The following is a 14,556-nucleotide window of genomic DNA, read 5'->3' as shown; positions in this document are numbered from 1 at the left end:
GAATCATTCCTGTGACTTCTCTTTGAAAGTAGACGGCGCTAAGTCATTTACTGAAAAAGGAAGGCACCATCACTAACGTGTAAAATTAAGGGATGAGCAACTTTTTTTTTTCTCTTCTTCTTACTTTTATGTCCTTTCACTGTGACTGGAGCTTTCCAGGTATGAGGAGTGGAACTACAGAAAGAGCCTTTCATCCGAAGTCAGTAGATGTGTTTCTTTTGCCAATAACAGGTGCCTTAACTCTCTGACCGCCTGTGTCCTCATCAGTTACGAGAGGCGGTTGGGCACCATGATCTTTGAAGTCACTTTCTAGAAAATTCTGTGATGTTCTTACATTTTTAGAAATCATTGTGTGTAACCTAGTGACTTTCCCTTTTCCAGGGTCCTGGCTTAATGTAAACCCTATTTTCTTGTTCTCTTCTAGCACCTGTTTTCTGATTAGAGACGAAATAAATGACATTCAGAACTTCCACTAAGGTACTGTAAGGTAAGATCTTTTTTTGAGTTGAGTTCTTTGCTTTAAAAAGGGGGCTTATGGCTTGATCTGTGAGCAGAAGTTAATGAAGAATAGCAATTTCTAGGTTGGTGTTTTTCAGTACAATTTATAATTGTTACTGTGTGCATCTTAATGTAAATAAGTCATGCTCAACTTTTTGTGTCTCAGTAAAGGTACTTTTCTTTACTAATTTGTTCATCAGATTCAAAATTACAATGAAGGAATTTGTTGAAATATGAAATACGTTGATTTTATTTCAAAAACGTATTGTATCTTAACTGTAGTAATGTGAGGGTTTTTTAAATAGTGTAAAATGTTTGAATTTTTAGCAAATATAGGACCTTATAGCTTGTCTAATTCATAGCTTAAATATTATCTTTTATTTATATTGCCTTATTTGGAATCCTGTACAAAATCTGATTGTAAGTATAAAGAAAGAGCAACATTGTGAAAAAGCTCAATCCTTTTTAAATGTTATTGTTCATAATACTTTTTCTATTCAGCAGACAGTGCAGATAGCCTACCCAATATACATTCTCCCCTATTCCTTTCTTAAAAATTCCTGAAGTTTTGAAGGACAATAAGACTTCCCAGACTCCTTTGCTGCAGCCACCTGACCCAGTTCTGGCTAATGAGTTCTGAGTGATGGGCCCTGGGAAGGGGTTCCCTTCCTGAATTAATTCCCTTCCTGAATTAAAAGAGCAGAGCTTCAAGAGGAGAATATTTTTGGAACATTTTCCTTTGTTATTACCCCTTCTTCCTACCTGGAAAGTAGTTCTAAAATTTGTAGCTGCAGGGTCTTAATTTATGAAAGTGACTGAGCGATGACACAGAGAAGTCAGTGTCACTGGAAGAAGAATTTATTACTTGCATTTCCCAAGAGAAGGGGGCACTCCATGAAGGGCCACCTGAGGAAGACCAGGTCTGGTCAAGGGGCAGAAAACAGAAATGAGGAGAAAGTCTAGGTCAGTGTCTTTCTTGGGAGTTTCCTCAGGAAAGGAAAGGCAGGGCAGGGTAAACAGATTAGGATTGGCCAGTTAGAATAATGTCGGTGGGCCCTGGGCTGCAAGGGTGGTCTCTGGTCGCCTGGTACCTGGCAGGGTGTTGATTTAGGCCGGGGAAATATTGACTTGGTGTTTGAGTTAGATAAGAAGGTGGATGGGACTGTAGACTCAGGATTGTTTGGTTTACATGCGAAAGATGTGCTCCAGGCCAAACCCTTTGCTATTTCTAAGAATTGGCTAGTCTTGGGACGGGCAGTTTCTCCCTGGTCAGCAACTTTTAAGATGTCAAAACATCATAAAATACAGAAAATAAAAAACATGATTAATACAAAGCACAGCCCCATCTTGTAATCACAGGGACAAAAACCACAACCAGGGATATTGGAGCAGAAAGGTAAAAGGAGCTTGACACCTTGATGACACTCTTAAGCTCTAGTGAAGCTACCATTACATTTCTTGTAGGAGACAAATAAATCACTTAGACAAGCTTGTTGGGTCTTCTGATACTCAGAGCCAAATGCAGACTTGGCTGTTTCTAGCATTCATATCTGGTCATGATGCTAGACGTATTTCTATACCTTATTTAGTCTTCACAGTAGTGCCATCAGGGTAAGTATTATGATCCCCATTTTACAGTGAGGAAACTGATGCTTTGAGATGTTAACAACTTTGTCCTATGATAGTAAGTATCAAAGACAAGGTTTGAACTTGGACCTGTCAGGTGCCCTTCCCTGTACTCTGCTACGTCAGTGCTGGTCCTCACATTATGATGCCAGGAGCCTGTACTGTTGTTGTGGCATCATCAGTGCACTAATCCTTTGCATGTTCTTCAATAACACAGAAATTCTGCTAGATTATCCATTTATAAAACTAAGTGAACTGAGGCTATTCCATATTTTTTAAAAAAAGGAAAGAGACAACTCTGGTTTGGGGGAATCAGGATGAATTGAAATTGCCTATGAAAGCAGGTGAAAGAAATACTAATTCCAAGTTTTTTATTTTGCTTTTCGTTCTTTTGAAATAAAAGTTTAGGGCTAATGGTCTAAATATGGCCACCAAAACTAAGCTTTTAAGCTACAGTCCTAGTATTAAATACTTTCCTTCTAACAGTGTCCATTACTTCACTCAGTAGGCTCAGAAAAAAATGCAGGAAAAAGATAAATTATATAATAAAATTCCTTTCCAAAGAAAGACATGCAAGATATTGAATAAGGTACTGAGCTGAGTCGGGGGAGGAGGTGCTGGGTAATGGAAAAGTCCCTGGGCTGGAAACTAGGAGATGGGAAATGCAGGTGATAGCCAGCTCTTCGGAGGCTTAAAAAAGCTGTTTCACCTCTCTGGACCTTTGTTCTTTGTTTGTAAATGGAGGGTGTATGATATTCTGATATTCTCTTAATCTAAAATAATAACTTACCTTGTTGGATGTCCATTGCTAATGCAGGGAAATGCTGTGTCTACTAAAGTCAACTTTTTTCTTTTTGGCCATTAAACTAAGGAGTTATCCGTGATTTTCCTTCTCCTGTCCTTTATTTGAAATACATCCTGAAATTCTTAACTTCTTTCTGTCTCTTCTGTTACAACCCTGCTCCAAGTCATCATTCTGTCTTGCCGGGACAACTGTGTAAGCTTCCTGGTGGTCTCCTGGCTTCTATTCTTGCCACACCAGAATCCCTTCTGTGTGCAAGACCAGTGTCTGGGGAACCTAGATCAGAGCTTGTTATTCTCCTGAGACCTGCTCAAAACCCTTCAACTCCTTTCTCTGCATTTAGAGTAGAACCCAAACGCCTGACCGTGTCTTACCTATCTGATACAATCAGGCTTCTACTTGGGCCTTTTCTCCCTGCTTCCTCAACACCAGTGGCCCTGCCTTTCATTCTGTTCCTTTGTGTTCTTGTCTCCCTAGGGCCCTGGCATGGCAGTCCCCTGGCTTGCAGGGCTCTGTCCCTGACGTTTCCCATTCAGATCTCAGCTGCAAATCTTCCCTAACCACTCTCTCTAGATGAGCACTATCCCAAGTTTAATTCCTTTTAAAAACTAGAAGTTTTAGGGACTTCCCAGGTGGTCCAGTGGCTGAGACTCCGTGCTCCCAATGCAGCGGGCCCGGGTTCGATCCTTGGTCAGGGAACTAGATCCCGCATGCTGCAACAAAGATCCCGTGTGCCGCAACTAAGACCCGACGCAGCCAAATAAATAAATAAAATAAGTATTAAAAAAAAAACTTAGAAGTTTTATTTTTAAGGCATATTAAAATACCCCCATATGGAAAAAGTACTTATTTGTATAGCTTAAGGGATTTAGGCAAGGCATGAAGAATTCTGACATGTGTTTATGGTTTGTTGTATGGTCCAAGCTCCTTGAGGGTAGGGCCTCTCTGGTCTCTTTTCCTCACTGCCTGAACCGCAATACCTATAAAGATGCCTGTACCCTGCAAGAAGCTTAGTAAATATTTATTGAATGAATGAATGTAGAGTCAAAAAATGCCTTAGGTAAAATATCCCAAAAGAAATTAAATGGTGCTTATAGATGTGCCCGATGGGTTTATTGCTCTAGACTGGAAAGAAAGGAAAAAAAAATGAAGAAAAGATGAAAAAACAAATTGTGGGAACAGGGACAGACAACAGTGCACACAGAAAATAGCAGTAAATCCTTGGGAGGGACCACTTTTGGTATTGTCACTAGTGGCATTTCTGATCTATGGTGATGTGTGACAGAGCCCAATTCTTTAGATCTTACATAGATTTATTAGTTAAGCCTGGTACATAGATGATTGGAAATGTTTGTTGAATGAAGGCCCGAAAGAATGAAATAATAAATTATCGAACTACTAAGAGCAAAGCTGCCTTTTTTTTTCCAGTGGCCAACATAATATTCCCTTGATGCCAATATTTAGTCCCTGTTAGTAACAGACATTCCAAATACAGTGAGTGTGAAAAATGTTCCATGAAACTGAGTTCAATTACTGTGCTAGGCTTCTCCCTTAGAGAGCTTCAGAGTTAATTCCATCTTCCAAGTCAGTTGTCACAGGGACGATCCAGGATGGCACACCATGCAAATGTATTAAAATGCGGATGGGAAGATGGAAGCTCGAAAAATGTCTTATCTGTCAATTAAATGATGTAGCCTCGTGGTTAGATTACAGTAATTCGGGGGGTTTTTGTTTTCTGCCAATTGAGATTTGACAGCTGTTTATAAAATATTTACATTCTGATTTCAGTCACATTGACAGCACTTTTGGATCTTTGGAAGATGATAATTATATGTTAGGAAAATGTTTTAAAAAGTTTGAAGCCGATCTGTTGAGGGGGAAAATCTGTTTTAAAAATTGTACAAAGGAAGGAAATCCACTTTATAAAAGGATATACTTCTAATAAAAGTCAGAAATAATAGACATTTGTGACCTGAAGACACACTGCATGTGATGGGAAGGCGTATCCTTCTCCACTCTGCCTGTTTTGAGTCCCTTAGCTTTTCTTAACTCTGTCTAGCTGGGTATATGCTTCTCACCTTTTTTCACTTAATTATGCACGTGTGATATTTGTGTGGTAGGTACTTGGGTAAATTAGATAGGATTTGGGGGCATCCATATGGAATTTCGTGAAAAAATTTTCAATACATATACTTTGTATTAAAAGAAGAGAGAAAAATAACGAAACAGAAACAGACTCATTGATGCAGAGAACAGACTTGTGGTTGCCAAGGGCGAGGGGGTTGGGGAAGAGATAGATTGGGAGTTTGGGATTAGCAGATGTAAACTATTATATATAGGATGGATAAGCAACTGTATAGCACAGGGAACTATATTCAATATCCTGTGATAAACCATAATGGAAAAGAATATGAAAAAGAATGTCTATATGTGTATCACTGAATCACTTTGCTGTACAGCAGAAATTAACACAACATTGTAAATCAACTATACTTCAATAAAATAAGTTTTAAAAAAAGAAGAAGAGAAAATAAAAAGTATTGGGAAGAAAACTAAGTATTGAATTTCCAAATAAAATATTTTCAGATGTTTTAATGAAAAGCATAAATTCACAAATAACTTTTTCTTATGAGGTATTATGTTAGAAACATTGACTTGTAATTTCCAATCAGTGGTCTCTCCAAAGTCTTGATAGCTGCTATTTGTGGGTTGCTTTGTAAGAACAAGGAGACGATAAAAAGTTTAAAACCTATTTTATAGACATTCAGAAGGTTCCTGGAATTGAAATTATACCTAGAGAATCTGACGGCTATTACTTTCTTTCATTGACAACTGTAATGTTGAAATTTCTTAGAATAAGGCAAGTGATTCTGGAATCCAACCTAACATTTTAGTATCAAATATTTAAAATTTTTGTAGATAGCATATATTCTTTTGTAGCCATCACCCTGCCCATAGCTTGGCCCCCAGTAGATATGTATATCAGCTCTAAATGGACAGAAGTGGGCTCAACCCTGTCTAAAGGGACCAGGAGCAAAAGTATAATTGGAGGCCCTGGACCCACCCTCCTTCCCACCCCTGGCTCTTTCCTGCTCCTCCAGGGCCTCATGTGGACACTCAGCCTGGAAGTCCACCCCACCCCTGCCCACTGTGTCACAGCTGTCCCATGACCACCTGCTGGGTCCTGGATGCAGAGGAGGATGTATTGTGAAAACAACCACTGTATACCCAACAAATGAGCAGACTTGGGCCTGTGGGCAAGGGATTCTGGGGACCTGAGTATGAAGCCTGGTCTAAAAGGAACCCAGCTCCCCTTGGGCATGTCCCTTGGAAAGGGTGAGGGCCAGAGTGGATCCTCTGATGCAGTGCTTCTCAAATGCAAATGTGTGTACAGTCACCTGTTCAAATACAGATTCTGATTCATAAGGGCAAAGGTGGGCCTGTGCTTTTGCATTTCTGCGGCGCACCCAGCTGCTGCCGTCAGTGACTGCACTCCGAGAAGCAAGACTGTAATGCACAAACCAAGGCAGGGGTCCCTGGCCTGGGTCTCCAGGAGGTACTGGACAGAAGTACCAGCTTTAGGTAAAGACAAAGATGGGGGCCTGCCGTGGAGAGCTGTTCTCTCCAGGAACCCCCAGCCCGGATCCTGTCCACCTGGTAACTCCTCCCTGCTCTGCACCAGCCCCCCTGGCAACCTGTCCCTCCACTTCCTTCACCCGCTCACAGCCCCTGGTCCCTGCAGGGCGGCAGCTCCCTCTCTGGTTGGACATTGACCTTGACGTCCGGTTGGCGGAGTCCACCTCGTCTGTGCTCAGAGCATCTCGGAGAAGCAGCAGGTACCGGGAGTCCCCATTACCCTTGCAGCCTGCGAGACCCGAGGCTCAGCACCGGGCTCGGCTCAGCCACACCTGCCTCTGAGGATTGCGCCCCGTGCCCAAATCCTGCTGGCCACACAGGGGTCTCAGGACGCCAGGGTGACTCTTATACACCAGGGTACTGCTGCCCAACACGTGGAATGCCCCACAGTTAGGTTTAAGAAGGCACTGTAAGTGAAGGTAGTAAATCTAATAGTTCTCTAGCAAGATTTTAATACATGACACGGAAATAGATGAAAAAGCAAATTCGTTTTCAGAAATGACCCAAGTGAAAGCAATCCATTTTTTAAAAAAATACTTAAATTCTCAGTGGAACATTTGAACTAAAAGGAAAAGAAAATCCAAGTCAGGAACAAAATAAAGCAGAAAGTCACAGATCGTATTTTTAAATAAAAGGAGCATTTGTTTGTTATGCTATACACAAAAGAAATAAAATGCAAAAAAAATCAAAACAAGTTGATCAAATGATCAAAATATATCACAGAGTAGCATTTAAGACACAGAACAAAAAAAACACAAAAATAGTATCAGAATATGGACATAAAAATAAGATAAATCTTAGGGGATAACTAAAAATTATAACGAGAGTAGCTGTAGAAAGCTAGGAGTGATAGGTAAAGTAATAGAGATGATTTATTCCATAAAAATCCAAATTTGCAGTTCGTAGATGATACTTTTTAACTAAAAGAAGGTTTTAGACACAGTTCCATAATATGGATAAATTAAATTATATTCTAAGAGAAATGAGGAAGCTCGTAGGCTTACACTGAAGATCATAGAAAAGAATGTGAAAATGAGAGGCACAATCTTCACAGCAAACAACATGCAGCATGCATTCAGGTATAAGAAGAAATAAATCCAAAGCACACATAAGAATGCCTTGAAAAAAAAATGATCTCATAATGTGATAAAAGGCAAAAGCTGTGGAAGTGCTATATTTACATTCCAGCATATTATAGGGGGAAAAAAGAAAATTCAATTTACACAGTTCCTTATTATTCTGAGATTGCAAATTCTGTCCAGTTTCCTTTCAGCAAAATGCTTATTCAATTCTTGCTGTATGTTCCTGAGATGAAATTTCAGATGATCTGTGCTAATGCTTTAATACACAGCTTCTCTCTTGAAGAGCTTGCAGTCCAGTTTTGATGACAAGGTACACACGTTTTTTAGTAAGTGTTAAAATATAAGACCTGATTTAAATAATGTGACCAAGTTGTTTAAATACCAAACAGATTATGACCCCATAGTTGTCATGGATTGTATCTTTAGCATGTTTATATTCTTGATACTTTTCACAGTGATAAACATATATAACTTTTGGAAAATGTTTATGATGTGTTGATGACATGCCAAGGTAGAATAAAAGATAACGTCTTTATATGGCTTCAAGGGCACGGAGACCGCTCTATAAGAAGAGGGTGATATATTATGAGGTTTCAGGAAAAGTAGGGTTTATATGGGCAAAAAAAAAAAAACCAACCCAGTAGGCATTGCAAAGGATCACAGGTTTAGGGTAGAATGTTACAGCCTCAGGATTTGGCTTCTGTGGATGAGGAGTGGTGCTCTAAGAACAAGCCAAAGTGGGTAAGACCAAAAGGAGAATAATTATATTTCTAAAGGAGCTTGGATTTTATTTTGAAAATAACAGAATACACTGAAAGAGTAGGAGCAGGGGAATAACATGAGGAAAATTAACTGGGCAACACTCTGTGGAAATAGATTGAAAGCGGGAAAATGCATTGATAACTTTTTCAGGAAAAAGGAGATTAGAGACAAAAGAGGAAACTGCCAGCAGGAGGAAAGAATAGATTCAAAAGACAGCATGAGAAAGTCTGGACCTTAGTCCTTCCTACATCCGTTTTGTGTTTGCTGCCTCTGGGGTCTTCACACTCTCTGGTTCTTTGGAAGATTTGCCTCTCATATGTAAATGGAAAATGGGTCAAGTCGCAAAGAAAGAACGAACAACACCCCTGCCTAGGTTTTCTTTTGATTTCTGTGTCTCCCTCCTTCTCTTTCTCCCATCTTCCATGACCCTGTTCTTTCCTTCAGTTTCCTCATATTCCCAGAACTCCTCAAACAGCTGCAGTTTGACCTCTGATTGCACCACTTCACTGGAACTGCAGTTGCCAAAATGAGAAAGATCCCCTGGTTGATAAACCCCAAGAATTTTTGAGCCTTAACTTTCTTGACTGCTCTGCAAAATTTGTTACCAATGACCTTTTTGAAATTCCCTCTTTCCTTGTATTCCAAGGAACTTTCCTCTGCTTGAATCTCCTGGTACTCTTTTCCCCTCATTGTCTTTCTCTCTTTCTCCCTCCCTCTTTTCCTTCCTTTCTGTTGTTTTCTTCTGTCTATTGCTTAAGTACAAATCCCCTTCCCTGCGCCTGCCAGAATTCTGTTCAGAATTCTTTTCTGCCTAATTCACTTAACTTCCAGGCTTAAGCTATGACCTTTAGCCCAGTGACTCAGATCTCTGCCCCCAGCCTAGACATCTTTCCCTAGTCCACATCTGTGCATCCAGTTGGACCACTCTAGCTGGACTTTCACCCCAGACCCCCAATCGCGATGGCGGAACTGAACTGCTCTGTTCCTCTTGGCCCTCCCCACTTCTCTGTATCTCTGTCCTAGCCTTCTGTGCATTATACAGGCGCAGCCCAGAAACGGAATACATCCCTTTACCTTTCTGAAATGAAAGTCTCATTATCATTCAAATTGAGCCTCTTCCTAGCTGTCTGACCTTCAGCATTACTTAACTTCTGTGTCTCTCAGTTTTCTTATTTATAAAATGGAAAAAAAAATAATAGCACTTGCCTCACAGGAGTGTTGTGACGATAATAAATGGCACATTGTAAGCCCTCAGTAAATATTAACTATTTTATTGTTTGAAGTAAGCAGACTCCCCACTGACTTGAAAAAAACAAAACTAGTTTTCTTAGCGTGTGATTTGGTTTTTGCCTAATTCTCGAGCTTTGTTTCCCACCATTTCCTAACTTCCACCCTGATTTCTACCCTTACAAAAAGATGCTCTAACAGGCCATGCTCTGCCCCTCCGTCTCCCAAGCTCACTGGTGCCTCTTCCCGTTACTGGATCATGACTTAGCCACGATAATTTCCACTGATCTTCAAAGTGTGTGTGGGATCTCTCTTCCTGCCCTCTTCTCCCCAAGTGTAAACTAGTTTTTCCTCCGTGTGCTCCTGGAGAGCCATTGTCTTAGAGATCGTTCATGCTGCATTACTACTGTGTGTGCATCTCTGTGCTACCAGCTTCTTAGTGGTAGAGGATGCACTACTTATCTTTAGGTAGGAGTGGTTTTGAGAGGAAGTGTGACCATAGGGCGTGGACAACAAAAGAGAATAAGCAGTAGCATGCACCAATTGTACACCTAGATGTGGCCCTGAATACAGCCAGCCCTCTTTCCTCCTCCATTTGAGCCTGAGGTAGCTGAAAAGGGGGAAGTTTGAAGAGCAGGAAACAAAAGGCAACATGATGCTGTCAAGGTAAATCTAAAACAAAGATGCGAGGGGTAAAAATGGAAGCCAGCTGGTAGACTCTTCACAATGGATCAGAGATTCTGTGAGTCACAGTGGAAGGAACTCACACAGGGGCGGCTGGCAGGAGAGGAGAGCTCATGCTGACCTGGTGATGAATCTGTATGCAATCTTCTGGAACAAGATTTCAGTCTCAAGAATGAGGAAAGGACGAGACTGATAACATAAATTTGTGGTGTATAGGAATTTGAGCTGTAACATTGGCATATACACACAGTTTTAATGAGTCACAGTATTTTTGGTTATGAGATGTGTGTGTGTGTGTGGTGCCATATATAAAAGCATACTACCTATACAGTTTAATATATTTTGATAATAAGAGTCGTACAATGTTTATTATAGAAATATTGGCAGTCAGAGAAATGTAAGTCTGATATGAAACGGTGGTGAGGAAATGGAGGTAGGTGGTATAGACGACTTTGTAGGCAAGGTTGACCTTGAGAGGGAGAAGAAACGTCGTGTGGTAGTGGTGTGGTCCAGGTAGAAGACGCAGGACCTGGGACCAAGTGAGGCTTTCTGAAGCTGGGAGACTGTATAGCCTGTTTGTAAAATGATGGAAATAATTGAGAAGGGAAGGATAAACTGACAGTGGATGGGAGAGGGGGGGCACTTCAGGAGTAAAGACCCTGAGTGGGTGAGAACAATGGGCCGGGTTGGCCCTAGATAGGTGCAGGGGCACAGATGCCAGTGGGTAGACAGGTGATGATGGTCACAAAAGGAAGCAAGTATCAAATTATTATTACTTTCCCTGTGCTCCTTTGAGTTCAAATAATGCACAGATTTAAACCTGTCCTTTGGACTGAGAAGGATGGCTCTGAAGAAAGCAAGCCGTGTACGCAGTGACTGACTTTTGGGGCTTTGTGTTCGGACAGACCTTTGTCTCCTGGCTCCGCCACTCTCCTTCAGCTGTGGGACCCTCATCAGGTTAGCCGATGGTGGGTAAGAGCTCAGGTTCCGGACTGGACTCCAATGCTGGGATCCTGGCTCCATCACCAACTGTCTGTGTCAACTTGGACCAAGCACTTGGCCCTTTCTGCCTGGGCGCTTCTTGTGTAAAAGTGGAGATTTAAGATGACCCTACCCATAGGCAGGATAAGTAATAAGTGAGAACACTGTAAATTTTGTAGAGCATATATATTTCTAGTCAATGTTAGTGGTTATTATTGCACTCTCTAAGCCTTCATTTCCATCTGTAAAATGGGGTAGCTAGTAGACCTGCCACGTGTGATTGCTGTGAGAGTAAAAAAGACATTACTTACAAGGTTCTCAGCATTACAGCAAGTGAGTGTAAAGGGAAAAAAGAAGTGTGAGTGAGGGTCAGGGATGGCTCCACTGGACAGCCAGAGAGTGGGAACTTCTGAATGAAGATTGGGAGAGAGAAGATGACTGGTGATTTGAAGGCAAAGTTTTTAAAACTTCATTTGCAACAGAATGGAAGCCAATTAAAGCCTGATGATGTGGCCAAGGACACAAAGCCTTTCCCTTTGAAGCTGATAAATTTAATAAAAATTGATTCATTTTCACTTCAGTAAAGGTGAGGGGAGATTGTGTGTGTGCATGGGCACATTTTAGAATAAATATCTGCAGAGGCTGAATTAATGTAATGAGATTTTATATTGAGAAGTGACATTAATTACCACATTATATCAGAGCATCTGAACAAGTACACTAAAATAGTTAAAAATAGGTAAGCTAAATTCATTTAATTAAATTACTGTGTTTTGTAGCATCATGCACATAATATAAAAATAGTGTAATAAAATATATATACGTTATGTTTTGATTTCCAAACGGAACATAAGGATCACGAGGGCAAACCTAGCATAGTGCCTGGTATACCGTAGCTGCTGGATAGTGATGGGTGAATAAGTGGGTGAATAAATCCCACATTTGCAACTCCTGTGATGTACATTGGACCTCTCCATCTTAGAACAAAATAGCTAACACATTCTTTTTGTTTCTTTACAAACAAGTGCAATACAAAGTGATGCTTAGTGATGGAAATCTAGATAATTAGGGACTTTTATATGAGTTGGTGTGTCAAGTCAAAGAACAAAGCAGGGCATTATGAAATACATGTAAGGTAAGTGTAGATAGGATTGTGTTCCAGACAAAATGATACCATTAAGTATTATCTGAAATAATGTCTTTTGTGCTTCAAGGTGAAAATATTCGTATGAGAAAACAAGGAAGGGGAGAGTTAAAGCTGGAAGCAGTGGAGCATAGTACAAGGAACAGTGAGGGGCATTCCGAGAAGCTTGAACAGTAGGCTTGGCTAAGACAGTCAGGATCCTCTCTCCTTCCCTCTTTCCCTGCCCCCAGCTAGTCCCCAGAATTGGAACGTCAGTGACTTGAGTTGCTCACTCTAGCACTTTCCCAGGGGAGTATAAAGAAACTGGTGCTTCAAGTGTGGTCTCTGGACCATCAGCCTCAGCGTCATCTGGGAACTTCTTGCAAATGCAGAGTCTTAGCCCCCCTGTCAGCCCTACTGAATCGGAATCTGCAGTTAACAGGTTCTGCAGGTGATTCACATTAAATCACAGATTAAAATTTGAAAAGTATTGGCATAGAGATGAGAAGTGTGGGCTTTAATGCAAATTGATCTGGATTCAAATCCCCATTCCACCATGGGCAAGCTAATTTTCCGATTTCGTTTCATCATCTGTACTCTGTAGTTATAGGTACCTCATAAATACTATTATGTAAGGTAAATGAGATAGTTCCATGTAAAGTGTTTATGTAGTGCCTTGGATGTTTAGTAAGCATCCAATAAATCTTAGGTAGTTTTCATTATTTCCCTTCTGCTGAGCAAAGGAAATAATAGTGAGGAAGAAGACTTCTCACTGCGACCTTTCCCTCTGCTTCCTCAATCTTATACTTAGCATACACTTGCAGATAGATCTCATCATCTTTCTGAGTTTACTTCTGCCGCTGGAAGTTTTTTTCTGTTTACATTACCATGGACAAGTCACTTAACCTCTCTGAGCCTCGTTTTTCTCCTCAATATTATGGGATGGTCACATCATCCCATCTCACAGACTTGTAAAAATCAAGTGAAGTGGTTCATAAGACGGCATTTCATTCACTGTGGAAATTAACACAACAGATTTCACAGAAGAATCATCTGAAGATGAGAGGGTAAATAACATAAGATGGTAAATTAGATCATTTATAATAATGATGGTATCAGTGACTGATACGGCCATTCCCCCTTTGCTAGGGCGAGAGAAGGCAGACTCTGGTTGCATATGGGGAGGAGAGGAAATTGGTTCCCTCTTCAGAGACAGAGGCCTCTGCATGTAGATCCCAGAAAGTCCATCGTTGAAAAATGATCTAGACTTAAAAGGGATAAGCGTTTTGCTCTTTACCTACGTAGCAGCAGAAAATGAGACACATATACTTAAAGAGTAAGGCAAAATTAAATAAGTAGGCATCGAGGAAAGTTTCTAAGGAGGATTAGAGGAAGGACTGCATCTGGTTGTATGTCAACAGGGCTTCTGAGACGGAAGGTGTTTATGGTTGGCCTTGGGGGAGATAGACTCCTGAGAGGGAGTTGCAGTGCATTCTTCTTGGGGGGAGTAGCATGAGGAAAAACAGAGCCAGAAAAGCCTGAAGCACATAAAGGAAGGATTAAAAAAAAAAAAAAAAAAATCTACTTTGGAAACTCCAGATTACAGAGGGGTGGAAAGAAAAAATGAATGGTATGGGTAGGTGTGGGTCAGATTTTGAAGGACCTTGTTTGCTCAATTCCTAATTTCTCGTTGATGGCTAGTCATTTATTATTTTGGAGGTGGGAATTGTCACGACCAGGGATGTGTCTCAGAACATTTATCTGGCATCCAAGTGTGAGTTGCTTTAAATCAGGAATGAGTAGAGAGACTAATTCAGAGCAGATATTTTGTGGCCCAGGAAAAGTAGTAAGACCCTGAGCTGAATTTGTAACGCTGGGAATGGAAAGGAAAGAACAGTTTGCAACAAATGCCTTTCTAACAGGTTTAAGGTGACTCTTTCATGTCAGCAAGAAACCTCAATGTTAGAGGAAAATAAAAATGATTCATCTCCTAGTGGGTGTTGCTCTTGCCAAGTTCCATCTCTCGGTATATTTTTTAAAGTTAGTGTGAGTAGATGTGCAAATACACTAGTTACTTATTCTATTTTTATGTCCCTGTGCAGGCAAAGAGAAAAAGGAAGAATTCTATTCATGTG

At 40.7% G+C, this 14,556-nt stretch overlaps 1 protein-coding gene across 15 annotated transcripts in view; it reads left to right on the top strand.

Annotated features, from left to right (window-relative positions):
• The window catches only part of CHRM3 (cholinergic receptor muscarinic 3), a 534,793-nt gene that overhangs the window by 228,176 nt on the left and 292,061 nt on the right, over positions 1-14,556 (top strand). For 12 of the 15 annotated variants that reach the window (XR_014249071.1, XR_014249072.1, XR_014249073.1 and 9 more), the window contains one exon: positions 425-487. The gene's annotated coding sequence lies outside the window, so the exon portion shown is untranslated. The remainder of the gene's footprint in view (positions 1-424; positions 488-14,556) is intronic. The other 3 variants (XM_082407628.1, XM_082407634.1, XM_082407630.1) reach the window with 1 other exon arrangement.

This window comes from Balaenoptera borealis, assembly GCF_965194805.1.
Source record: "Balaenoptera borealis genome assembly, chromosome: 10".
Classification (NCBI taxonomy): domain Eukaryota; kingdom Metazoa; phylum Chordata; class Mammalia; order Artiodactyla; family Balaenopteridae; genus Balaenoptera; species Balaenoptera borealis.
This window is presented reverse-complemented; position numbering and strand designations above follow the sequence as displayed.